Below are 13,281 nucleotides of genomic sequence, written 5' to 3' on the forward strand. Positions count from 1 at the left end.
AAAAAGTCTTGTTTATTTTTTTAAATGTAGAATTCTTGGTTTTATAACGTGCCAAGTATTAAGATCACGGACGTTTTCAAAAGTCTGTATCACAACTGCCTTGAGGTACAACGAAAACTTTCTGCAAATGATGACTTACTCCATACAAAGCCCAGGACACACATTCTTTCTGTCTCTGTTTCAGAAGAAAAAAGCACGAGCGCCACGGCCACCGCTAGTCCTAACATTAACACTGAGGTTTGTAATCCATTTTCTGCCTTTTCTGGCTGCTGCTGTTATTATTAAGGCGCAGGCTGGGCGGGCCCCAGGGCCACACACAGACAGCGTTCAAGTGTGACAGTATCTTTTATGGAGCAAAGAGGGACACACCCTCACAAAGGGAGGGAGGCCAGCAATGAAGCAAAGCCACAGAATACCCCTCGTTATCCTAACCACCCACAGAACCGGGAAATGGAAACTCACGTCTTGGCTGGAGCCGGAGGAAGGCAAAGGCTGAATAATGGGTAAGTCCTGCGAAGTTAAAATATGGTGACTTGAAGAATCCAAATACTCCTTTTTCTAAAGTAGGACCTACTTATTCACGTCTCTGACTTTGGGGAATGGGACTTCATCGACCCTATCCCTACAGCTCACCACTGGTTCTGTGCTGTGAGAAAATACCCTCTGCCTTGAGGCACTGACTGGGTCTGAACTCCCGCCCCTTCCGCCAGGCCCCGGTGGCGCTTTTCTTTCCACCTTTCTTTTCCTGAGACTCTTCCGCCTCATACTGCTGTCCTGAGTGGTGGTGTTTCCCTGTGCCCCTCCCTCCCTCTTCTCTGCCCTCTCCTTGGTGTGCCACCTGCTTTCCCCGTGGTTTGGCCGAACACCTCCACTTTTGCCTTTGAAAAGTTTTCAGGTTCCACGTCCTCCTTGGGGATTTCTGGTCACTCAGTGAAACAACCTGGCCATCCCCACTGCTTATGGATCGCACTCCTGCCTTCCCGAGGAGCAGCTGGCCTTGCCCCTGGCCTCACCCGGTGGCTGCCTTTGTGATAAGCAGCCCTTTTCCCCATGTGGCTCCTGCTAGGAGACTTGGTCTTGGAAGATGCCCCAGGAGAACTTTCCTGTCTCTGAGTGATATGTTAAAGCACAGGTCACCAGTAAGGATAAAACCACAAGTTAATTTATACCACCAAAGCTGTTGGTGCTTCTCAAATCCCAAAGAATGCAGAGTCTAATACAATCCTGCTGCTTATTTGAGTGAATACATGAACTGGTGATCAAGGTCAGTGGCACAAGAGGTTGGAAGGATACTGCGGACATTCTGTAGAGTTTCACCCAGGGCAGGTGCTACTGGACAGAAAATAAATTCTTAACCCCCGATGTTGATGCCAGTTGTATTCATTAAAGGCCTTGATTTTGGCTGCCACTTTCCCAATGTTTTTGCTGCTGTCATTTTCTGGCTATAAATTTTTTTTTCTGATTTTTTTTTTCTTTTAACAGAGCCTTAAGCTCTTCGGAGTGAATGTACTATGTGAAGCTGTGAAATCAGTCAAAATGGCAACACAGCTTTATGGAGTATTTTTATTAGTTATATAGTTCATTTTCCCCCAGTTTCTATATGAGTTCTGAGGTTAGCCTGGAAAATTTGTCCTTTTTTAAAAAAATATATAACTTATAGGGGCGCCTGGCTGGCGGAGTCAGTAGAGCATGTGACTCTGAATCTCAAGGTCGTGAGTTCAAGCCCCACGACATAGGGCATGAAGACAACTTAAAAAAAAATAAAAATTAAAAACGTAAAAAATAAAAATATAACTCATAACAATAGTACATGTTCATGGTAAAGTCAAACAAACAAAAATAAACCCAATAGTTCAGCAGAAGATGAAACATAGAACCTTCCCTCCAGCCTCATTCTGCAGAGCCGTGGTCCCCGACTGGGGGCTGTTTTGCCTTCCAGGGGACATTGGGCACTTTCTAGAGACATTTCCGGTTGTCATAATGGAGAGGGGGTGCTCCTGCTACTGGCATGTAGCAGGGGGGTACAGAGTTGCTGCTAACCATCCTACAGTGCCCAGGACAGTCTCCACAGCAAAGATTATCCAGCCTGACCTGTCATCAGTGCCTCTACGGAGGTGCCCTGCCCTAGACTGACGACTATTAGCTATGGTTTACATATTCTTCCAGAAAGTGTAAAATATATATGTATATTTTTTCATTTTTTTTTAAACAAACAGATTGAGCGTATCCCCAATAATCTGCAACTTGCTTTTTGCACTCAACAATGTCTCGGTTATTTTTCCATATTGAGACGTACAATTTACCTCATTATTTTAAACGGTCGAATGGTTTTCAATTGGCTCGTTATCCCATAAAGTATTTAACCAGCTCTCAAAAGTAGATAATTTGGTTGTCTTTCATTTTTCCTCACTATAAACGAATCTGCCAGGAAGGGTTTGAAAGAGAAAGAGAATCGTACAAAGGGCTGGATTCTCCACGGTGCTTTTGTTTGCTTTACTTTTGCTCAAAGTCTGACTTAGAGGTGACATTCACAATGAGAGGGGTGAATCAGTCTCTGCTTTCCAAACCCCAGTCTTCTCTTGACCGTATCACACAGGAGTGTGGGAGGAGGAAATAAGAGCAATTTTTTTTTTTTTTAACCACACCATGGTGGAGTTTCTCCAATAGACAATTTTAATGTCTCGCTTACAAGCCAGCAAATGAAGGCAGCTGTGGAAATGTTAGGCTTAGGGGGCTCGCCGTATCTGAATCACATCCAAAACTTTTTAAAGAACCCGGATTAGGTTTAAAATATGCTAGAGATTTAGGTTATCCCTTAGGTTACTAAAGAAGCAACCACTTCAAAGGCAGCCCCTCACTAAGTTTGTCTTCTTTTCCCCCCCTTGAATGAGGTCAGTCCAGGAGTTCAGTCAGCTGACATCTTCTGCTTTCTTGCATCTACTCTCATTTTTGATTACAAAACTGGGGCTTACACATGTTACATCGTTGGTTATGAAAGGAACATCTGATTCCAAACTACACAGTGTTGCTATTGTTTGGATAGGGATGCTCACATTGATCATTTAAGGTAAATGTTATTTTCATGACCCCAAAGAGGAGGCTCCCACAAGGAAAATACTACATAATGACTTCCACTTTGCAAGAACATAACTGACCCCAAGTGCAGTATGTTTTAACTCTTTTTTTTTAAATGATTTTACCCTTTATTTTTTTAAGTTTATTTATTTTGAGAGACAGAGAAGAGAGAGTGTGGGGAAGGGGCAGAGAGAGAGAGAGAGAGAGAGAATCCCAAGCAGGCTCCGCACTGACAGCACGGAGCCCCGCGTGGGGCTCAACTTCATGAACCTCACGAACCATGAGATCATGACCTGAGTGGCAATCAAGAGTCAGACGCTTAAGGAAGGAGCCCACCCAGGTGCCCCTGCTTTAACTCTTAAACCATGTGGACTTACCTCTTTCCTCCCACTTCAAGCAGCATGGAATGTGCTTTTCTGTCAAGTTTGTTTGTGCGTCTTGTGCCAAAACTGGTCAAAGTTCATAACTGAAGGAATTGCTTTAAAAGAAGAAATCATTGTTTAAGAAACTCTTGCCTCCCACCTATAGGGGTTGCAACATTTCTCTGTTAAAATGCAAAGACAAAATGGGAAAACTGCTTTCCATTGTCCCTCCCTTTAAATATATTTATATCAGTTGTTACGTCTTAACCTGTTACACTCTTTCTTTAGACTTGCTGCATTTTACCCATGGCAACGGGCTGCCATCCCCATATAAACAGCTTCCTGCTTTTTCCACAGAGATAAAAATCAAAGAGTAAAAGTGACCAACTGTCTTGTAAGGCCTCAAATATAAACAGGATTATTTTTAAGGGCTCTCAGAAATGTCTGGAAGTCGCTGTAGGTTGTGAAGGGCTGGTACTGAACTCCTTGGCTCCCTGTTTATGATTTTGCTGTGCATTCCCTAAGGGCTCTCTCGTGGATGAAATGAAAGGCCACACATGAAGGGCAAGCAGGGTCCAAAAGTCAGTTATTGCTTCCCCTGCCAATGATTCACTAAGTGAATAATTCACTCATTTCTTCCATCTGATAAAGTGACTTGACATGAAGGAGTGGCAAAGTTGTCTTATCTTCTTGGGAGCAGGAAGCTGTCACGACAGGGCCGTAGCCAAGTCTACTTGCAATGGTTTCTCCTTAAATTCTTCGTGAGGGCGCACTTACCAGGGCTCCGTGGTTGGAAGACAAGCAGATGGGAAAGGCCTAACTGTGCAGGTAGCAGTGAACGGGCAAAAGGGACTTAACACAAGAAGACTGGTTAGGAGAGCACAGGAATGGGTCAAAAGTTTTCTTCATTTGGACTATGAACTTTCCTTACCTTTGAACAACGACATGTTTTAGACGTCATGGCAGAAGTTTAAAAGGGTGTTTAATGATGTCTAAGAAAGAAGTATTCTTCTTCTTTTTTTAAATCCCTTTCCCTGGGGATTAAAAGTCCGGGAAGATTCTCAGCGAGGGACCCACACAAAGCTCAGCCAACTGGTCCCTACTCCTGCTCTTCTCCTAGGCCGTTTTCTCACATCTTTCTCAGCTGACTTTCCTCAGAGTAATTGGTGAATTGTCAGAACATTGTATAGCAACATTATCCAAAAACGATTTGTATTTGTTATATCTCACCATCCCTAGGTGGTATTAAATAGCTCAAGAGATAAGACATTCTCTTCCTAAACTTCTATACCATAGTTTAAAATGGTGCCTTGCACATGAGTTAGCCTCTTTCCAGTTAATGTCTTTAGGTTTTGGAGAGTGATAAGAATGAAGAACAAAAAGTGTAATTTCCATGTCCTGCTTTGTGCCATCACAGCATTATTAAAAAAAATAAAATAATAAAAAAAAAAAGAATCTCCTCATTCTCAACTTCAGTGCTAAGTGAACGGAGTTCTTACCAAAACAAAACAGAAAATAACTTATTTGCACAATTCAGGTTTTTAAGTTTGCATGCCTAGAGAGTTGCATAAAAATAGTACAGGGCTAAACCTTCCAGGGAAGTTATTTTTTTCTAACAGAACAATTACTGAAAATTGGGACTGAAATTATAGTTTGCACATTTGTAATGCACTGAAATTCCCTTCTACTTGACTCTGAAAAGCATTGTACTATATCCAATTGTGGGGATGGAATACAATTACCACAGGAGATTTCTGATATCATTCTTAAACCAAAATGCTGCCTGTTACACATGGAAACTCCATGAATGGGGAAAGGTAGCAAAGCAAGGTGACATTAGTTGAATTAATGCTTTGTGAATTATGTCCTTTCTTAATGGAAAGGAACAAATTTTCCACTTTTTGTACATGTTAAAAATATACATATATGTCCTATTATGCGTATGTACACTATACGAATCACATATTGTATTTTTGAGTTTATGCTCACATATTATAATTTGGTACTAAAAGCTGTGTCAGGGGCGCCTGGGTGGCTCAGTCGGTTAAGCGGCCGACTTCGGCTCAGGCCATGATCTCGCGGTCCGTGAGTTCGAGCCCCACGTCGGGCTCTGTGCTGACAGCTCAGAGCCTGGAGCCTGTTTCAGATTCTGTGTCTCCCTTTCTCTCTGACCCTCCCCCGTTCATGCTCTGTCTCTCTCTCTGTCTCAAAAAAATAAATAAACGTTAAAAAAAAAAATTTATAAAAGCTGTGTCATAAGGACATATTCCTACAACTTTTTAACATAAAAAACTTTTGAATTAAAAGGGACTTAAAAAGAAATCACTTTTTTTCCCCCAGAGATAGACCAAATTTTCCATGATCATACACCAGTTATTTATAAACAGTAAATAGCAATGCCCTGGGAAGGGAATCTCAGGGAAGTCAAATTAGTTTTTTAAAAATGACTCCTGATTGATTGTATATTTCATGAAACTATTAGCAACTTGCTTTTCCTTAATATGCAAATGTCCCTGCTCCCAGATTTTCCCCGTAGCCCTATCTCTTTGGTTCTAATAGCTCACTTATTGTCTCATTTGTCAAAATGGGCTGTCAGTATATGTTACCTCTCTGAATGTTATCCATTTCTTACATTTGGTTCATTTCTTGTAAGCTTTTATAAAAGCCCATGTGTATGTGTATTACTCACTTCATTTACTGATGTGGTTCAATATACACTTTTGTGGCATTTCTGTCCAAAGTACCTATCTTGAATCTAATCATGAAGAAACATTGGACAAACCCAATCTGAAGGACACTGTACAGCATGGATGCCGTATAGGCTTTGAAAACAATGGCAAAACACACAGAAAGGCCAAGTGACTAAACAGATAGGAGCATTAGATGTCATGGGTGATCCTGGCTCACATCCTAGACTTGGAGGGGCAAAAAAGCTATAATGGATATTACTGAGACAACTGGCAACATTTGGAGATGGACTATAGACAATTACATTAATGTTGAATTTTGCTTTTTTTTTTTTTTTTAAAGTGTCTATTTATTTTCAAGAGAGAGAGCCTGAGGTGGGGGAGGCACAGAGGAAGAAAGAGACAGAGGATCTGAAGTGGGCTCCGAGCTGACAGCAGCAAGCCTGACGTAGGGCTCAAACTCACAAACTGTGAGATCACGACCTGAGCTGAAGTTGGATGCTCAAGTGACTGAGCCACCCAGGCACCCCTAAATTTTCTGTTTTTCATAATTGCACTATGGTTAAAGAAGGGAGCACCTCTGTTCTTAGAAATTATATGCTGAAGTGTTTAAGTGTAAAGGGGATGATGCCTATAACGTGCTCTCATATGATTTGTAAAAAATTATATATATACACATACATATATATACATATATATATATATGTGTATATATATATGTATATATATGTTTTATATAATGAGGGACAAAGAGAAATTCAGCAGAGGGGGTAAATGTAACAAACAGTAAGCCTGTGTAAAGTGTATACTGAACTTCATGATATTTTTGCAACTTTTGTAAGTTTGGAATTACATGAAAATAAAAACTTAGTGAAATGAGTAATAAATATTTAATTTATTGTATTATATTATTCACCTTTCTTAGGACGTAACTTAGGGCTTACTATTGTGGGGAATAATAGTCCTTATGTTCATATATATATATTTTCTAAATCTGTTCTTGGGGTCCACATCACGCACCACAAGAGCACCAGCTTTTACAAAACCTTCTGCTAAAATGAATGAGGAATCTGGTGCAATGTTAATTTTGAATAAAAAAGATGTGGGTTGAATGACAGCACCAGCTGACGGGAGGCATTAATACTGTTTGATTCCATGCTGGCAGAACACATCCAGCTGTGGGGGCCTGGGAGGCCTGGAGGAGAAAAATGTGAAAAGAAGAAGTTTTGTAAAATGCATGTAGTCTGGAAAATAAGGAATGCTAATTATTTTTCAAGAATTTTGGAAGGAAAATTAAAGCCTAGTAGAAGCATGGAAATCAGAGTAGAAAGAGAAGTATGAAAAATGTTAAACTCGTTTCTTTTAGCTGTGGTCTTTTGTGCTATTATTTAGCCTTTTCTGTCTTTTACTTTCAATTAAATGCAGCTCTCTCTAGGTTTCGTTTTTATGATCAGAGAACAAAGTCCAGCCTTTCTGACACATTAGGGTGTAATAACTGGGAATATATATACTAGATGATATGTAATGTATATATCATTCAAAAAACATTTGTTGAACATACTGAACTATATACTAGCCATTGAACTAGATCCTAACAGACTCTAAAGATACAAAGACTAATAATAACCTAAGGTCTGTATTTTGTAGGAACAAACAGTGTGAAGTTCAGAGTGGAGGGGACAGTTACACAGATTATGAGAAGATTAAAATTCTGTGTAGTAGACTAAACGTTGTGATGGGCGTGCAGTGTTCTGCGAACTGACGTTAGGGGCATTTGGGAAGGAGTGGTTATCAGGGAAAATTCCAAGAAGAGTCTTAGGTCCAGGGAATAGTAAAGATAAGTCCAAGAAGTGAGCGCGGGGATGGTAAGCATTTCTCTACTTTCCACTTTTCTGACCCCTTGGAAGGTATAATCAAGTGATTGTAGATTGCTGTGTCTGTAATTTGAGTTCAAGCCTTTAGCAGTCAAACTGTAGACGTTCCGCATCTTCGTGTCCTTTCTGAGGCCTTGGCAGACTTACTCTAGGGTTTTTCTGGGTCTGCGACTTGGCATTGGTGTGACCTCCGAAGCCACTAGACTGAAGCTTTTCTGTCTCGTGGCATCCACATCTGCTGCCCTGCTGGGGTTCCTGGGACAAGTTTGGGGACTAGTCCAGCCACTGATTAAGGAGTCACCCCTTTTAAATTACAGGTAGTTTTTAATGAGCATGGCCTTCATTGTCCTGGGGCTATCTGAAGCATCCATGTCTAAGATGCCATAGTGCACTCTGCCCACAGGACTCAGCATTTAGAAGGGGCTCTGTCATTATCTCTTTAATATCACCCCTTCAGCTTTTTTTTGTTAAACTCTGTTTGAAAATATGGTAGATCTTGCTTGCTTTATTCTTAAAGTCTCTTAAACTCTTTTTGATATTTTTCTTTTTCACTCCATTAGCTGAATTTAGGATAGTTTCTTTGGAGATTTCTTCCAGTTTACCAATTTTCTCTTCAGTTGTATCTATTCCCTTTACTCTGTCCATGGAGTTTTTAATTTTTAAGACTTCTATTTCATTCTTTTAAAAATTCTTTTTTCCCTCTGTAGTCTCATGTTCCTGGCTATTTTCAAATTCTTATTTTATTACTCTATGATTACAAGCATAGTTACACTATATTCTGTACCTAAAAATTCTAATATTTGAAGTTATTGTGGTTATTTTCTGCTCTCTTTTGTTTTGGTTGACTTTATCTTGTATTGTTTCCTTGGACGTTTGTGACTCTTGTTACAGGAACTCACATTCTTTTTAATCATGGAATTTCATTAAGTTCTAGATTAAAATAATGTTCCTTCAAAGAGAGTTTGTATTTGCTTTTTTCCAGCCATCCTGGACACACATACTCTTTAACTGGCCCACTTTAAATAAAATTTCTCTCCTAAAAGATCTGAATCACATAGGTAGGTGAATTTGAACTTAAATGACATAAATTCTCAATGTATCTTCCTCTTTAACTTCTCCTTCTTCTTTTGCGTTGCTCCAGGGTTGAGTTAGGAAAATTTTTGTGCTGTCCATTTCTATGAAGGGGGTTTATTTTTCATTTGTCCTAAGGCAGAGCATGTGTAGCTCTTTAGTGTCTCAGCACGACGTGGACATAGCTTCCCATTTACTTTCCCATCGTGGCACGTATTTATCGCCTGTCCTCTACACTCCGTGCAGCTGTCATGGTGGAAAGTCAAGGTTTTCAGTGCTTAGCTCAACCCCTCAGAGGGAAAGCTGGCTTTGGCTCTTGCTTAATTCCTGGGTTTCTTCTTTCATTTTAATTTTGGCCTCTGTGGATTCTGTTCATTTGTGCCAGCTTAGCAATGCAATTAAAGATGTATTTTTTTTCTTAATTCAACATTTTAGTCATTTTCATTGGCAAGGTCTTTCAAAATATCTGATCTATAAGAGCGCCAGAAACAGAAGTTGGCTCTAAGCTTTCTAGCAGGCACTGAGAAGAGGGAAATCTAATCAATTACATGGTCACAAGGGCCAGGAGAAAAATGATTCTCAGTTGCTTTGGAGAGATACAACAATTTTTGGCACTGAGGCCAGACTGGGATTTCTCTCAGCAGCCATTCTAACAGGCACCCTCGTCTTTCTTGTTGCTTGGATGATCCAGGAAGCCGTTCCATCAGTCTTTAGAACTGATGTCCTTTAGAGTGCCAAAGCTAGGTGGTATGTGGCAGTGAAGAAGATCCTGGAAGATAAATTGCACTTTCCACTTAGTGTTATACTCGGTAAAATGGGTCCCAAAGTGATGTGGCTTTCCCAAGAGGCTTGTGAATCATCCTGCCTATTCTTACAGTTTCTTAGACATGCTTAAGACAGACTGGAATCTCTTACAGCCCAGGCCCAGAAGGTAATTTTTTACTTAAGCAGCACAGAGTTGGCCTCTAAATGACATGGGTGGAATGGGTCTACATCCATGTAGTAAAACTGAGTCATAGCACCTTTTACAGCCTTCTTTATGGTATAGTTCAACCACCTAAAGACATGTCTCTAGATAAGCTGAAATCAAAGATCAAAATGTTTTGCAATTAATGCTTTCTGTAATTGTGGGGCGCCTGGGTGGCTCAGTCGGTTAAGCATCCAACTCTGGGTTTTGGCTCGGGTCATGATCTCACGTTCTTGAGTTTCAGCCCCACATTGGGCTCTGTGCTGACAGCGCAGAGCCTTGAGCCTATTCGAATTCTGTGTCTCCCTCTCTCTCTCTCTCTCTCTCTCTCTGCCCCTCACCCGCTCACACTCTGTCTCTCTCTCTCAAAAATAAACATTAAAAAAAAAAGAGAGAGAATACTTTCTGTAATTGTTAGCTATTATATGTTTTATATCCTGTTCTAGTTATATTTGAGTGCAGTTTGCTGGTAATCAAAAGTGTATAAGGTGAAAGAATACTTACTTGATGTGATGGGACTGCTAAGATTAAAGAAGTGAACAATTACTAATTACATCAAAATTGGCACAGTTGTGAGTGATATTTGGCTAAACTTGCTTTCTAGACTAGTGAATAGATTATATGGCAAATGGAATTCTAGATTTACATTTCAATTTAAATGAAAATATGTGGAAATATTAAAAAAAAAAAACTATTGGCAAGGCAAGCCAGGTGAATCTTATTCTGAGAACAGCACTAAAAACACAGTTATTTATAGCTTTTCTACCTGGGAGAATTCAGAAGAAAAAAGTTTATGTTATAAAGTAAGAAAAGTTCAGTGAATTGGTGATAGCAATTATCAAGAAGGGATTTTTGGGGTGGGAATAAACTTCAGTCAAGGGAGAAATGACTGCTTTGCAATTTCAGCTGGATTTTAAGAAAGAAACAAAGGGTTGAAAGCAATTGTGTGAGTTCCCTTATCCTGTACAGTGAAAACAGAACTAACACTCTTGTCATATCTCAGAAATAATAAAAATACTGTAAGGTTTCCATGAAGTGAGTTTGAAAATCTGTGAAATAAACCATTCCTTATTGGATCGGACCCCTGCTGAAGAAAAGCCTTTCATAACAGGTGGTGATTCTGGCCACGTTGTGAGTTTAACAAAAACTCTTACCTATCTCTGAAGCTGTTGGCTTCAGTAAACTTACTAAATTATACTCTTCGTCTTAATTTTTAACGCAGCTATTGTTTTATCTCTCTTATAGCATGGGTGATAAAAGGAACTTAAAATTTATAGTCAAGTCTTCTGTTTTTCAGGGTTTCTGTGGTGGTTCTTCTGGTTTCTAACCATTTTTCCCCATCTTAGACAAGTTCTCCCCAATGGCATAAAGGTGACCCAGCAGGTAGAATATATAGATTCCCACCTTTGCTTCATAAGCAGAAAATTACTGTTCTTGGCTTCAGGGATTCCCCCCCCCCACCCCCACCCCAGCCCCAAGAATAAGAAATCGTGTTTTGCCAGCTTGAAGAGCTCTGTTCCTAAGCACCAGACTTCACTGTGAATGTTCAAGCCCGTGAGTAAATTCTACGTCTACAATTTTGTCAAAATTTAGAGAAAGAGCTTGAAGAATAACCATTTCCTTTCTCATCTCCACTCGACTGGAGCTGAATCAGTTCCAATAATGTTACCACATTGGTTTCCCACTGACCATTTTCACACGAATTTGGAAAGCACATAAAGAAATAATTGTTTTCAAGGGTGTGTCCTTGTGAAAAATGTACAAGCTGTACACTTACTATCTGTATGCTTATGGTCATATATTACACAATTAAAATGTTTAATGCAAAAAAAAAAGAAATAATTGTTTAATCCAAAGATGCTTTAAACTATGATAGGACAATAATCACCCACTTTAAAGGTAGGAATGGCTTTTAGTTTTGAACTTAAGCTGTTATGTTATTTTAAGGGGGGGAAGCAGGGGCGACCACACTGATACTCAAAAGCATGTCTGTAAATTTGGAAATCAAATGGAAATACTCTTTTAAATTTATGAAGTAAAACAATGCAGAATTCCTCATTCACTTATTCATGCGAATGATGAGATTTCTTTGGGTAGTGGTTTTCTTTCCCCACAGTATAAAATCTAATTTAAGTGAATTTCCTCCTCAAGATTTGGGTATAAAACATCAAGACTTACCTGATTTCTCTTCTTTTTTTTAATGTTTATTCATTTTTGAGAGAACGAGCGAGTGAGCACAAGTGGGGAGGGGCAGAGAGAGAGGGAGACACAGAATCCAAAGCAGGCTCCAGGCTCTGAGCTGTCAGCACCGAGTCTGATGTGAGGCTTGAACTCATGAGCTGTGAGATCATGACCTGGGCCGAAGTTGGAGACTTAACCAGCTGAGCCACCCAGGTGCCCCGTTTTATTTTCTATTAAGTATTATATTTTCCAAACTCATGACTTCATATTAGTCACATTTTAGGATTTTCAGAAAATTTCAAAAGGTCCTCACCCACATAGGAAATATGATTTACAAATGACCACTCATGCATTGGTTCAGGTATAAATGATCTTTCAGTGCTGATTGGTTTAAAAGTCTTCTTCACAAATGAAAACACATAAAGAACCTATAGGATCAATGCTCTTTACTGGGATAATCTTTCCCACATTGTAGAAATCCGTTCTCTAGGGTCTGTAGGTTGATCAGGAGGGTAGAAGGTGTGCAGTGATTGGTGGAAGCTGTAGTTTTTGTCTGCTTAGCATCATTCCCCATCCCCTTCCTTCTACACCTTCCCCATTCTTAGTGCTCCAGGTGGTAATGTCAATCAGAATGGCCAATCCCCATTTAGTGGGCGAGTGGGTAACCAAGGCTAGCTATTAGAGTGCCAAGGATTAATTCAAGAATGTGCATGTGACTCAAGAAAGATAAATTAGTGTCTTTTCTGAGATTGATATAGGGTTTTAATGGGTGGGGAACATATAATTCCGCCGTGACTGGTAAGCAGGGCCAATGTGCATCTGGGGCTGATGAACGCCATCATGTCTGACACACACAGGAAAAGCCTGCTTGCGATACAAGTGGAGATAAGCATACTGAAAGGTGAAGAAGGAGAGAGGCAGGACTCTAAGCACACTGTTTACCTGTGGATCCACCCATAATTAAAGACACATCGACATCTGACTTCCCGATCACAGAGACATGAGATACTTTGAAGTTTTTGTGCTAATCTGAACAAATTCACCACAACACACAGAATGATTTC

General features: G+C 40.0%; 1 long non-coding RNA gene across 1 annotated transcript in view; it reads right to left on the minus strand.

The window, feature by feature from the left end:
* The window catches only part of LOC113604704 (uncharacterized), a 133,670-nt gene that overhangs the window by 96,062 nt on the left and 24,327 nt on the right, over positions 1-13,281 (minus strand). Inside the window, exons 2-3 of the long non-coding RNA XR_003426732.2 lie at positions 3,453-3,553; positions 463-510 (exon numbers count right to left, since the gene is read on the minus strand). This is a non-coding gene — a long non-coding RNA (uncharacterized LOC113604704). The remainder of the gene's footprint in view (positions 1-462; positions 511-3,452; positions 3,554-13,281) is intronic.

This window comes from Acinonyx jubatus, chromosome B1 (genome assembly GCF_027475565.1).
Source record: "Acinonyx jubatus isolate Ajub_Pintada_27869175 chromosome B1, VMU_Ajub_asm_v1.0, whole genome shotgun sequence".
Classification (NCBI taxonomy): Eukaryota; Metazoa; Chordata; class Mammalia; order Carnivora; family Felidae; genus Acinonyx; species Acinonyx jubatus.